Source organism: Brachyistius frenatus, unplaced genomic scaffold (assembly GCF_029030835.1).
Source record: "Brachyistius frenatus isolate BFR_SWC_R1_liver_20210118 unplaced genomic scaffold, ASM2903083v1 Contig_11, whole genome shotgun sequence".
In the NCBI taxonomy this organism is placed as follows: Eukaryota; Metazoa; Chordata; class Actinopteri; family Embiotocidae; genus Brachyistius; species Brachyistius frenatus.
This window is the reverse complement of record NW_027210610.1, coordinates 7,585,016-7,597,014: the sequence shown is the minus strand read 5'-3', so window position 1 is coordinate 7,597,014 and position 11,999 is coordinate 7,585,016.

Here is an 11,999-nt window from a genome sequence, read left to right as displayed (position 1 = left end):
AAACGTGATCGCTGTAGTGCAGTTTTTGTAAAGGAAAAGCTCGATAAATAATGCAGTCTGTAGGGAGGACTTTGAACTTTATAAGACTCAGCAGAGTGCTACTCGCAATTCTGCTGTTTTAGTTTACAATCAATGTCGTTAATGTTACTGACAATCTGTTACTTGTATTAGGTATATCGTTCAAAATATAATTTAATTACTTTACCAATTACTGCACGTGAAAAGTCGTTTGCTGCGCGGGAAAGTATTTTTTTACGTTTTACACGTCTGCTTAAATGCTCTTCTGAATGCACGCGCACAGTAGCTACGACGTTGTAGTGCTTCCCGCCCGCCTCCCTCCCCACCCCGGATTGCCAACGGTCCCTCGCACCCAATCCGCTTTCAGTGAGGTAGGAGTCGTGCTGGTTGTTGGCTCACCTCTTTTCCTCTAGAACTTGCTCTCTTGTTGTTCTCTCCGTGGCTCCCGTTTCTCCCGAAGCGCAAAACCCGCACCGCCTCTCGCTGCACCCGTCCACGCCCGCAGACTGAATGGATCGGCAAGAAATATGGTGCAGATACCCGCGGTGCCTTGAGGATACCGACTTTGATGATCCACTTGAATTTTCATGTCAATTTGAAAAACAGTTGGATGAAATCTGGTACACGCATTCATACTCTTTTAATATCTGCAAAAGTACTTTTGGGATTCACTATAAAATATTGAACTTGGGGTAAATGGCTCTTTACATTGTGTTAGAGTGTGCAAACATTTCCCAAATTGATTAATGCTACACCTCTACTTGGTGTTGTTAAATGTTTTTCTGCTCTCGGGAGTATTGCTGATTGCTTTGTGATTTTTTTTTTTTTGAGCACTCTGTTGCCGCATGACGAATACGTTTTCAGCAGTCAGCTGATGGAGAATCTGAGCAGGGATTTGATTCGGAGAGTAAGGAGATTTTTTAACATTTTAAGATAAGAGTGATCATAGAGTGATCATATGCATACAGTACGACAGTAATTTCAGCTATTGAATGAATTATCAATAGACCCCAGAGAGCAAATAAAATGGATCAAACAGTTCACCATTAGATTCTTTTTGAAACTGGAACGTCACTGACACATAATTTTCCCAATTTTGCACTGCTTCCATCCAAGAAGGTCAGCTCTGATAATGTAGGATGCTGTATTATACATGGGGAGGCTGATTTGAATTAATTATAAGCTATTTACTTAATATTTCCCTATCATTTTTGATAATTAGGGGAAACTCCCTGTAGTGTTTGGAGGAGCTATGCAAGGTTCTCTTGGCCATAGATTAAAGGCATTATCAGCTGAATATTGATATGTTTGATGAAACCCTGGAAGCTGTGGCTTGTATTTGTTTGGATTGAAGACATCAGACAAAAATAGGATTCGTTGTCATGAGCGCTCCTTTGCTAATTATTCATACGTTGTCCTTTCCAGGATAAAAATCTTGTGGGGAAAAAAAAGGAGATAAATGTTGCAAAAAACACCTGGGGCATCAGGGTTCTTGTGGGATGCTGCTAATTTGCAAATGATTATAATCTTAGAACATTAGTCATGTATTATTACTATTTTACACTATTGGTACTAGCAGAGATGGTTAATATGTAAAAGTAATCACTGCTAACATCAAAATAGACTAACTCTAACCCAAAATCAGATGAGTTTCACCAATTTAAATGTCCTCTTTTGAATAAATTCAGATGACCATTTTTGGTTTTTGATAGGAAAGCATGTCTAGGTGCTAAAATGCTGTAAAGGTTTTTGGTACTTAAAACCAACAAAAATATCTTCCTATGAATATCAAGACTGCAAATATAACAGGAAAAGTAAAAGTATGAGATTTTGAACTCCAAACTAGGGATTAGATCGTCCTAATCTATCTTCATTGTATATTTCTCCGGTTAACTTTGAAACCTGTCCAGTATGACCACACTGTCAAAGAAGTCACCTGTTCAAAGTTAAAAATTTAACTCTTCGACATCAAAGGTCATTTTCAATGATTACAGTTCTTCCCTAATCCAATTAATCTGTGTACTGCAGTTTCCAAAGGGATTTATTAAGAAATAAGCTTAATGGCGAATCAGTCATTATTTGGAGTTACACACTTCAGCAAGACAAAGAAAAACTAAACTGTAATTGTAAAACTGGGGTTATGGAAAACTGTTGTCCAATAATATTTGTTATTTTTTTTTTGAACAGATTACAGCCACTGAGATAAAACAGACCCACTAATATTTTCTCCCAGTCATCATTAAGTTTAATAAACCATAATACTAATTTCCAGAGAGGATGTTTGCTTTATATAATCATGTTCTTGAAATTCAAACATTTATCTTCTGTTAAATCAAATTTCTGCCTTCCCGATTCACAGATCTCGTCTCGACTCACTCCGCAGTATCCGTGAGTGCGTTTGAACCCGACGTGACCTAAATGTTTCACCACTTCCTCGGTGTCCTGTGTGGCGCCTCGGCAGTCGCTGATCGTTTGATGGTAATTGTGTATCTCCTCCGGCTCCACACATCCTGAGATGGTTCCTCGACCGAAGGCAGTTCCTTCACTGCTCCAAAAACCTGCTTGCATTGTCTTTTCGTTCGGTCTAAACAGCCTGTGGTCAAAATTACTCATAAATATGGGCTGCTCAAGAGGAGGTGGAGGCGGTGTGTATAAATCCATGACAACAGCAGTTATTTATTAGTGACAGCTTTCTACGGCCATTTTAGTTCAAATGTTTCCACTGCAATTGATCCGAAAGAAAAATCCATTATAGGCGATAGCCGTAGCTTTTAACCAAACCGACTGCTCAAAGATTGAGTGAGTGAAGTTATTTTTGCTCAGAGTGTTATAAGATTGCCTATCTATCATTGCAGTGTCATGTGAGTGATACTGACTCAGCTTGAATGAAAGATGGAGCAAGGCCATCTCTGCTCACACGCGAGTAAGGAGTAGCCTGATTGCCACGGCAACTTGAAGCTCTTGAAGGATAAATGGGAGAAACAAATGTACAGGCACTTATGAGGCTTTATTTTTCTATTTACACTCATTTGAAATCCAATGTCTGAGAAGGAAACTTGAAAGCTCAGCATGTTTAGTGGGAAAGAAAAAAACTGCCGAATAGGCAATTGAGGGAGGATGAAGACCTCCAAGTAAGTATGCAAAAGCTGTTAATTTAAGGACAATCCACATATCGCTGACCACGTAAAAATTGCACGAGCTTTCATGTGAGTTTGCTGATTTCAATTTGCCATACATCAGCATCAAATTTACCTTCTCCAAATGCATCAGGTAGGAACTATTAAACTGGTGATAGCCGAATTGGATTTCTTTCCAGAGTTTATGTGTTTTGAGCGAAGCATCTCTTCAGGCCTTTAATTGCACACTTGTTGCTCCTCTCACCCACGGGGTAGATAACACCATCTGTTCCGTGTCCGCACAAGACCAATCATAATTTCAGAAAGAGAAAAATATATTCCGCTTTCTGGCAAAGATTTCAAAGTGCTCCGGAAAGCTTATTAGGGAATACGAAACACACCTTTTATCTTTGCTTTAAAACAGTTTTAAATCATAACATTTGCTAAGAGCCCCGTGTCCAAAGGCGATGTATTGATGTGTGCGTTATAGGTTGAACTCTGGGTACTTTGGGCAAGTTACCACACTAGACAGATGTTGAACTCTGGGTTTCAAAGGTGCCAGAGACAGATGCCTCCCAAACATTTCAAAGGAGACATTTTACTGGCTTTTGGCCTTGATCATTTTCAGGATATGATTAGATTCCAACACATGGCATCAAGTCGTTAACTGGGGAAAAACAAAAATAATGAGGATAAGTTTGCGCGTATCTTACTTTGCGAGACGTAGCGCTGTCATGTTGCGTCGGCCTTAAATTAGTCAACACCCATCTTAACGGTTGAGTTATCAAACTGTAGCTCGTTTTGTCTTCTTAAGTGTGAGTATTTGTTGCTTTCTCTCATTTTCTATGATTGTAAAGTGAAGGTTCTTTTTGGTTTGTCGCCGTTTATCGGACAAACAAATTGGATGATGGCTTCTCGTGGCTCTGTTTTTTGGGGTTTGTTTTTTACCCTCGCAATACTGACATTAGCTTCACGCGCGGTTTATCTTCACCTTCTCAGAGGGCTTTATATGATGTTTTGTGCTTGTATGTAAGGAGTCTTTTGACAGTGGACTGCGGGGACCAGCACAGCACAGTGACTCGGGGCTAGGGCCTGTCACGTGTCGCAGGTTGTCGTAGGTTCTGTCCACGGAGAGCAGAGCTGTCTGCGCGTGCTTTCACTGCCCTTCAGAGCAGCGTTGGCAGAGTGACCCTCTCGGCTCAGCCTACGCGCTGGGCTTGTTATGGAGCTGTCGCTGTTGGGGTGGCAGCACACAATGCGTCGGTCGCTTTTGTAGACGTCGGGACGGGAAAGACCCAGCTGATTATTCCAGATAAACTAAGAAATTCAAGTTATTATTTGTCAGTTTTTCCCGCAATAAAGCTGTGACTACAATGTTTAAATAAGAGGACTGTTCATTCGCTGCACGTGGGGTCGGAGGGTTTCCTGGTTAAAAAGTGGATCCCTGCTGGGCGTCTTTACTCAGTTTTAATTGGATTTCATCTGTGAAAGCCCTCCAGTCCTTAAAGAGACATCCTTTTTAATCAAAACATAAATGAGACATACTAACGTGATAGCAGCTATCATAACTCAGGGGATTCATGACTTCTAATTGAGGAGAGAAGTGTATGTATAGATTCTTTTATCTTTTCACCCTTCCTAACATCTTATTCATGATTGTGTTCTTAACTTGGGGTTCAGAGGGTATTTTATATCAAAGCACACCAAATGGAAAAAAGAGGGATTAGATGTAGATTCCGAGTAAACTCTCTTGCTTTTTGTTCCTCCGTGAGTGAACATTTAGTTTTAATGCCGCTCTGACAGCTGTAGCCCGAAGCATTTAATGGTCCGATTGTTCATTCATCCATCCGTTCGGCCCGTTTTCGTGAATGCGATATTTTGGGAACGCCTTTTGTAACTTTCTTCAAATTTACCAAATATGTTCACTTGGACTTAATGAAGATGTGAATAGATTTTTGTGCTCAAAAATTAAGGTCTCTGTGACCTCACCTCCGTCCCATTCTTGTAAACGGAAATCTCAGGAACGCCTTGAGGGAATTTCTTAAAATTTGGCACAAAGATTTACTTGGACTCCATTATGAACTGATTATATTTTGGCGGTCAAAGGTCGCTGTGACAAAGCATGTTTCTGGCCACGACTCAAAAAAATGCATTCGCTAATTATACCAACATTTTATACAAATGTCTAGTAGGATAAAATGATGAGGTGATGGCATTTTATATCCTAAAGGTCAAACATCAACATCACTGTGACATTATAATATTCTGGACATAATTCAACACCATAACTCAGGAACAGAAGGGCAGGTTGTGACCATAATTCACATTTGGAGGGACACTGAATTGGTGACACTAATCTTCGGTGGCCACCTTGAAACTGTGCTGATTGCATAGAGCTTTAAATTAGGTATAAGTATTTCAGTTGAAAATTTGATGATATTCTGTGTGTGAAAAATGTCAAGATTCCCAGCAGCTTTATATTTTGACTCAAACCCCTTGATGGTCATAATTGGGTTTCTCATATTTGAACTGTTTTGTTTTTGGCAGTATTTCAGTTTGAATGTGGAAGTAAAACTCTGACTTTGCAGTTCTTTTATTTTCCGCTGTGATGTTTGCCTTACTGGTAAAAGCAACCATGAGTCTTTGTCAGCTGATATTTTTGAGTCAGTTGAGAGACTAAAAATGACATGTTGTTTGTCTCTTTGTTGGGTAATTGTAAACTACACAGACAAAGCTCATTTGTTGTTCCCATCTGAGCTGTCTCGTTGGCCAGTTTCGTTGACAAATGTGGTTTGAGGGGCCATAAGGCGGCAACGCCATCATCCCTCAGCCCAGTCCTCCATTACACATTAACTAGTGGCTAAACTGACAGGCTTATTTACACCAGGACGCATGTAGCCTAAATAATACCATCGCTCCGGAGCCAAGCACTGCTGCTTCACAAACATATCTCGCTGACAAACGACTAGGAGTTAAAGGCGACGTAGAGCGGAATGCCAATATCAATTCGCCGGTCATTTGGTTTGGATACACTTCCTTTACAGATAAGTGAATTAGACCTTTTTTTTTTTTTTTTTCCCTCCTGCTGTTCAATTACCTGAGCACCCATAAAAGCCTGCAGCTCTGCCTCCAGGTTGAGATACTGTCGAGCTACTCGTAGCAATAAGAGCAAGATTTAGGACTAGCTCTTCCCTTCGGCCAGAGACTCGGCAGAGAGATTCCCTCTGTCACCAGATATTGCGCTCCACAGCCGCTCATTAGACGCGGAGCCATTACGTTCCAGCTCCGACTCCCTTCTCTCCGTTGCTCCTTCATCTGCTGTCACAGCCCCCCCCCCTGGAAGTAAATAAACACAAATGAGCCGAAAAACGCGCACAAGCTGAATTTGTGAAGAGTGGCCATACAGTATTACTTCACAGCTGTGTGGCCCATAAAGTCCCTAATGCCTCTTATCTTAGTTCTCATAAGACCTCTAAATGGTTGCATTAAGTTTATATCACAGGGAATTCCCCTGTGAACTATGCAGCGCAATGTGTTGGTTGATCACAGTGTGTGCGTTCCCTGTGGTGCTGTTTGTATTTCAGCTGCTATTTGCTTCCCCTGTAGGGTGAAGGATGGTTAATCATTCCTGCTAGAAACACTTCATCTTTCACATTTCTTTTATCACAAGATTAAACAAAAATGAAGCCGTCATACTGGAAACGTGAAAATGGCAAGAACCAAAATACGTTGTAAGACTTTTATTTGATTATATTACCCGAGAACCATACAAATAAAGTTTCTTTTTGCCCCTTTAGTCTAAAGGCAAAGAAGCTCATCAGCATCAGAATAATCTTTGTCTCTTCTTTCATCAAACAAGCCACTGAACACACCTCTGTTAGCCCATCTGCTGAGGCAGCGTTTGTTTCCTCTTAATGGATCACTGTAATTGGCGGCAGTCAAGAAGTGGGCGCTGCTCCGTGGCGTGTGGTTTAGTTGCTGGAGTCTCGAGAGTGATGAAGCCGCTGGCAGCTGTGGGCTCGAGGATGCTGCTTCCGCTCAGCCTCTGTTCATCTCCACTCCACCCCACACTGCTGCGCTCCACGGGGACGATGCTACTGGGACAAATGGCCACCTGGGAGCTCAGCACTTCACAAAGCACACCTTTTTTTTTTTTTTTTTTTTTTAAACACTCCCCTCCCCCCCCGAATCTCACATCTGGCCCGGCAGCAGAACAGATCTGTTGGGGAACGTGAGAGAATTGCCTTTTCGAAACTGCGTCTCACATGACCAGAGACATAAAGCCTACACGCGTGCAAACTCATGCCTTTTTATTTGCCCTCATGACAGTGTAGCTATTAGCTGCCTGGTGGCGGTTTTCACTTGTCAAGCGTTATGAGATATCCTTCAGAACTCATGGCCGGTTCACAAATTTCTCTGCATTGCTGAGATGGGGTTTGTGAGGTGATTGCAGCTCTCCTAATGAGTTCCCTCCATCTAACTTTTCTCCCTCCTGTCACCTTGGATCCATTCACGTTTAGCACTTATGCAACCAGCTCTCATGCTGAATTGGGAGGCAACGCAGGCCGGACGAACGGTTGTTACTCCGATGTGAGGAGACCATTTAAGCGTTTGTCTCTTTGCGGGGCTTTTGTGGATGATTGACTCTGGTCTTAAGATGATGGCCTGGCACAACCATTTACCTTCCAGAGCCTCAACTCGCTGGAGTCATGGATTCTCACTTTCTACATCCCCTTCCTTTTGTTTATCTCCTCAAATCTACTAAATGCATGTGAGTGCTTGAGAGAAAGTAGAGGCATTTTTTTTTTTTATAGTTGTGATCTGCACAGTGTGCTTATGATATAATTAACATAATAAACCTAATGATTGATGACTCTTGAGTTGTTTTTTTTGTTTCTCCTCACCAATCACAACTTCCCGCACTTTCTCTAACACCCTGACCCCTTCGCTTACCATCCCCACTATTCACTCACTAACCTCTTTCACTGAGGCCGCTCAAATTAGCCACGACTGTTCGATGAGAGCCCAACCACTGCTGGACCTGTCGCGGGACCCGAGGCATAAATCATTCCCCAGAAGCAGGAGCCGTGGCAGGCCCAGACACACATCCACCACCCGAGATTTACGCTGCACATCGAAGCACAGCCTTGCAATCTAGATCCCTCTCCGCTAGGTCATCTTCAAATTGGTTATTGATCTTCCAATCCCAAAATGAATCATACGTTGCCGACACTGTTTGGGTCCTACGTTTACAGTAGCGTTGGCATTGTGTTACGGCTGATATGCAGCCCGGGGATGGATTATAGTTTGGAAATCATGAGAAAAACAAGTGCCTGGGCTGAACAGGGAGTATATAGTGAAAGAAATTAAAGGCAGTCTACCTTGAGATGAATAGGTGTCATGTTGTCATCCAGCAGAGCCTCATTATAAAATTCACAACAGCTGAAGAAAACTGTTGACAGTCACTGAAGTGATCTGTGGTGTTACGCAACAGACTCTGATTAAGTCAATTTAGTATTTTCCTTTGATAATTGCAGTGCGTATGATATTATTATATAGCAATGCTTCAGAAAAATATAAATAGTTCATGTTGTATTTGGAAGTTCTTCTTTTATTTGACGGAAACAACTTCTTCACTCTTCTTTTAAGGAGCTTCCCAGTCAGTGTGCACCAAGCGGAAATGCACAGGATCTGAATTTTATTCCGAAGGATTCTGCCAAAGTAGAAGAATTGCTTTTATCTACAGCTAACTTAAATGGGACCAGTTCCGTGCAAGTAGTTCATTTCAGCTCTTGGCATATACTATATTGTGGCATATAATTTAATGGGGCCTCACTTCTCGCCCAATTAGGCTCCAAGATGGTGTGTAACTGTAGCTCTGGGCCCGGGAGCAGTTTCCTCATAAATGCCAGAATGGCCATTATCAGATCCTTTTTGTGAGTGAAAACAGACAGCTAAAATAAAGACCCAACCTTAATTGAAAGATTGTAAAAAATGACAGTGGTACGGTCTCAGAATCTCCTCTTAAATGTTAATATTTCAAACACAAGACAGTGGGACGTTGTCAGACTCATTTTCATTTCCAGATGATGAAAGATGGCTGCATCATTGCTCGGGTTCGTGAATTGCTTAATAACAATATTGAAAGTGCAGTGACAGGTTTGGTGTAACTAATTGGCTGCTGAATGGAGACAGGCTGTAATCATGGAGCTGTTTAGTTTTTTGATTCATGTGCACATGTTCTATTACAGATGCTCGTTATGCTTACAGTACATGGTGATTAGTGATTACATCACATGATTTGTGATCGCTGATGTGCTCATGGGTTTTGGAGCGTGACCCGCCGTGAAGACAGGAAGCGAGCTATTTTTTTTATTTTTTTTTATCAAATGATGCCTTGTGCGCTCTTTCTTAGAAGCATACTGTCATCGTTTATAGACTCCTGAATACGAAGGTTTCATAGCCTCTGCCTCTGCTTTACTTTTGGCATTTTCAGATCAGGTCAAAACACAGTCTTAGTGGCCTCTGATTTTTCTTATATTCTGGCAAGCCCGTGATCAGGGAAGAGGAGGAGCGGACCTGGATGGACAGCTCTGCTCCCCTCTACTCCCCTCTCCAGTCGATAGCAGCCAGCAGGTAAGGCTCTGACTCTGTCTGCGGCGTGGCAGACACTTATTAGTAGTAATGTTCTCCCATCATCCATCTCCAGGTGGGCTTCCGCCATTGATCTCAACGCCAAGTCTTGTCGCAAGCTGGTCCTCACGCAGTGAAAGCACCGGTCGCTGCCAGCACTGGCCTTTCATGACCCAGCTTAATGCTCCGTCAATACGCTCGTTAGACCTGTGAGGTGTGAGGGTGTGTTTCCTGCAGTGTGCCTAAATTCAGCCGGCACAAACGGAATACAGAGCAACAGCAGCATATTTTGGCAAACTTTAAAAAGGAAGCTGAAATATTTGAATGTTACCTGACAGACAAATGGGACACGGGTGCCTGCTTGCTACTTACCAGTGAGGATTAGCTCTCACAAACATTCGCAAACTCAACAAAACATTACTGAAATTGTTGATTCTGTGAAACTTGGCTAAACTAATGTTACCTACCAGGTAAAAAGAGAGTAACTTCTGTATCTGTCTCTCTATTAACACATCTCTCCAGCTTTGCCTGATCGGAGTACTTCTTATTCAATTATTGCTTTTCTGACCGTCTTGTATTTGACTGCTTGTCAGTCATCTCTCCTTCTTATCAATGTGATTATGGTTGTGCTGTTTGGCACGTTAGATTGTACCATACTTATCGCCTAGTCCCCCGTCTCCTCTTCCCCCTGTCCTGTGCATAAGCACAAATGCTGACTGTTGCTGATTAGCCCTTAATAGTGTTGCTTTGCCGGTTCCGAGCCACTTTGTTTGTTCCCCATCTACAGAACCAGTGCCGTGTACAAACACACCATTTTTTTTGTTTCAGCCTAAGCACAGAACAGACAGCTGGACTGTGAGCTATTTGCTAAATTTAAGGAAAAGTGTGTTATATTAGCATGGCAGACTCAACCTTTAATCTAACAAATCAATTTATCAACATGACTTCCCAACCGACCCAATTTGACTTATTTCGACAAATCAATTTTTCACATGGAGAGTCAGCCGGCCCTTAATGCTCTGGAGCTGCATTAACTTGTCAGTTAACTTCAACAACAAATCAAAGCTTCCCTTACAAAGAAACAACGGATCTCTTTGAATTAGTTGTTGTTCATGTCCAAAAAAAAAAAGGTAACAGCAGAAAACCAACCTGGGGACCTTTAAGACACAGACGCAGTGCATCGCAGTATGTTTTAATGCGAGACCAATTTTATGGAAAGTTTAACGAGCCACTTACTTCAGTAGTATTTCATATTTTTTATAAAACACTCATAGAGAATGTAGAGACGACGACGTGCAGTCTCATCGAACAGGACAGTTTAGTGTTCGTCACCACTAACACAACCAACTGTTTGTTTAATCCACATCAGATTTTCTTTTCAGCCCAATCTGTATTCCAAATTTAACTGGACCAGTTCATGGAAGCTTAACTAAATGCTTAATGATTTTTGGGGCTCTTGGTCGACCTGGTTCAGCGGTTTAACCAATGGAGAATTAAATGTGTGTCTCTCCCTGAAGACCTTATCAGATGCCAGTGAACCGAGGCCATCTGTCGGGAGTGTGATAGTGAAGTGGCCGAGCTGTAAACAGACGTAAGAGACATGCACACGAGTCCAGTTACATACAACTTGTAACTGAAACTGATCGTCATTGTCAGGGTAAACCTCACAGCTTTGTTAGCTTAGCATTATGTCTGAAGACAGAAATTAAAGTGAGCATATTTGTTTTTAGTGTGTATGATATCCGATGCCAGAATGCCACAGTTCCACTGTTTTGCTTCATTGCAACTAACTCAACTTGAAACCTTTCACAGCATCAGTAACTATCAATTATTGTTCTCTATTGCGTAATTCAGCTGTCAAATGTCGGGCGCTTGGCTCGTGGATTAATCAAAGACTTAATCGTTTCTTGGGCTTGGAGTAAAAATTAGATTCTGCTGTTAAAATGTACCATCTTATTGAGATGTTCTGCATCTGTGATGAAATTTGGGAGCTAATGCCTCAGTTATTGCACTTAATATTTCATGTTTAAACTGAATTTGCTTCCAGCACAAGCGGAGTATTTCAAATTGTTTAATATGTTTCTGCTTTAACTGAGGCAGTTTGTGTTGTGTAACTGTACAAACTGAATAATCACAAACACAAATATTAGATTTTCATTATGATGGTCTTAATTTGTATGCCCGTTACACTGTATTATCCCACTAATTTAAGATTTATACATACGTGAATAT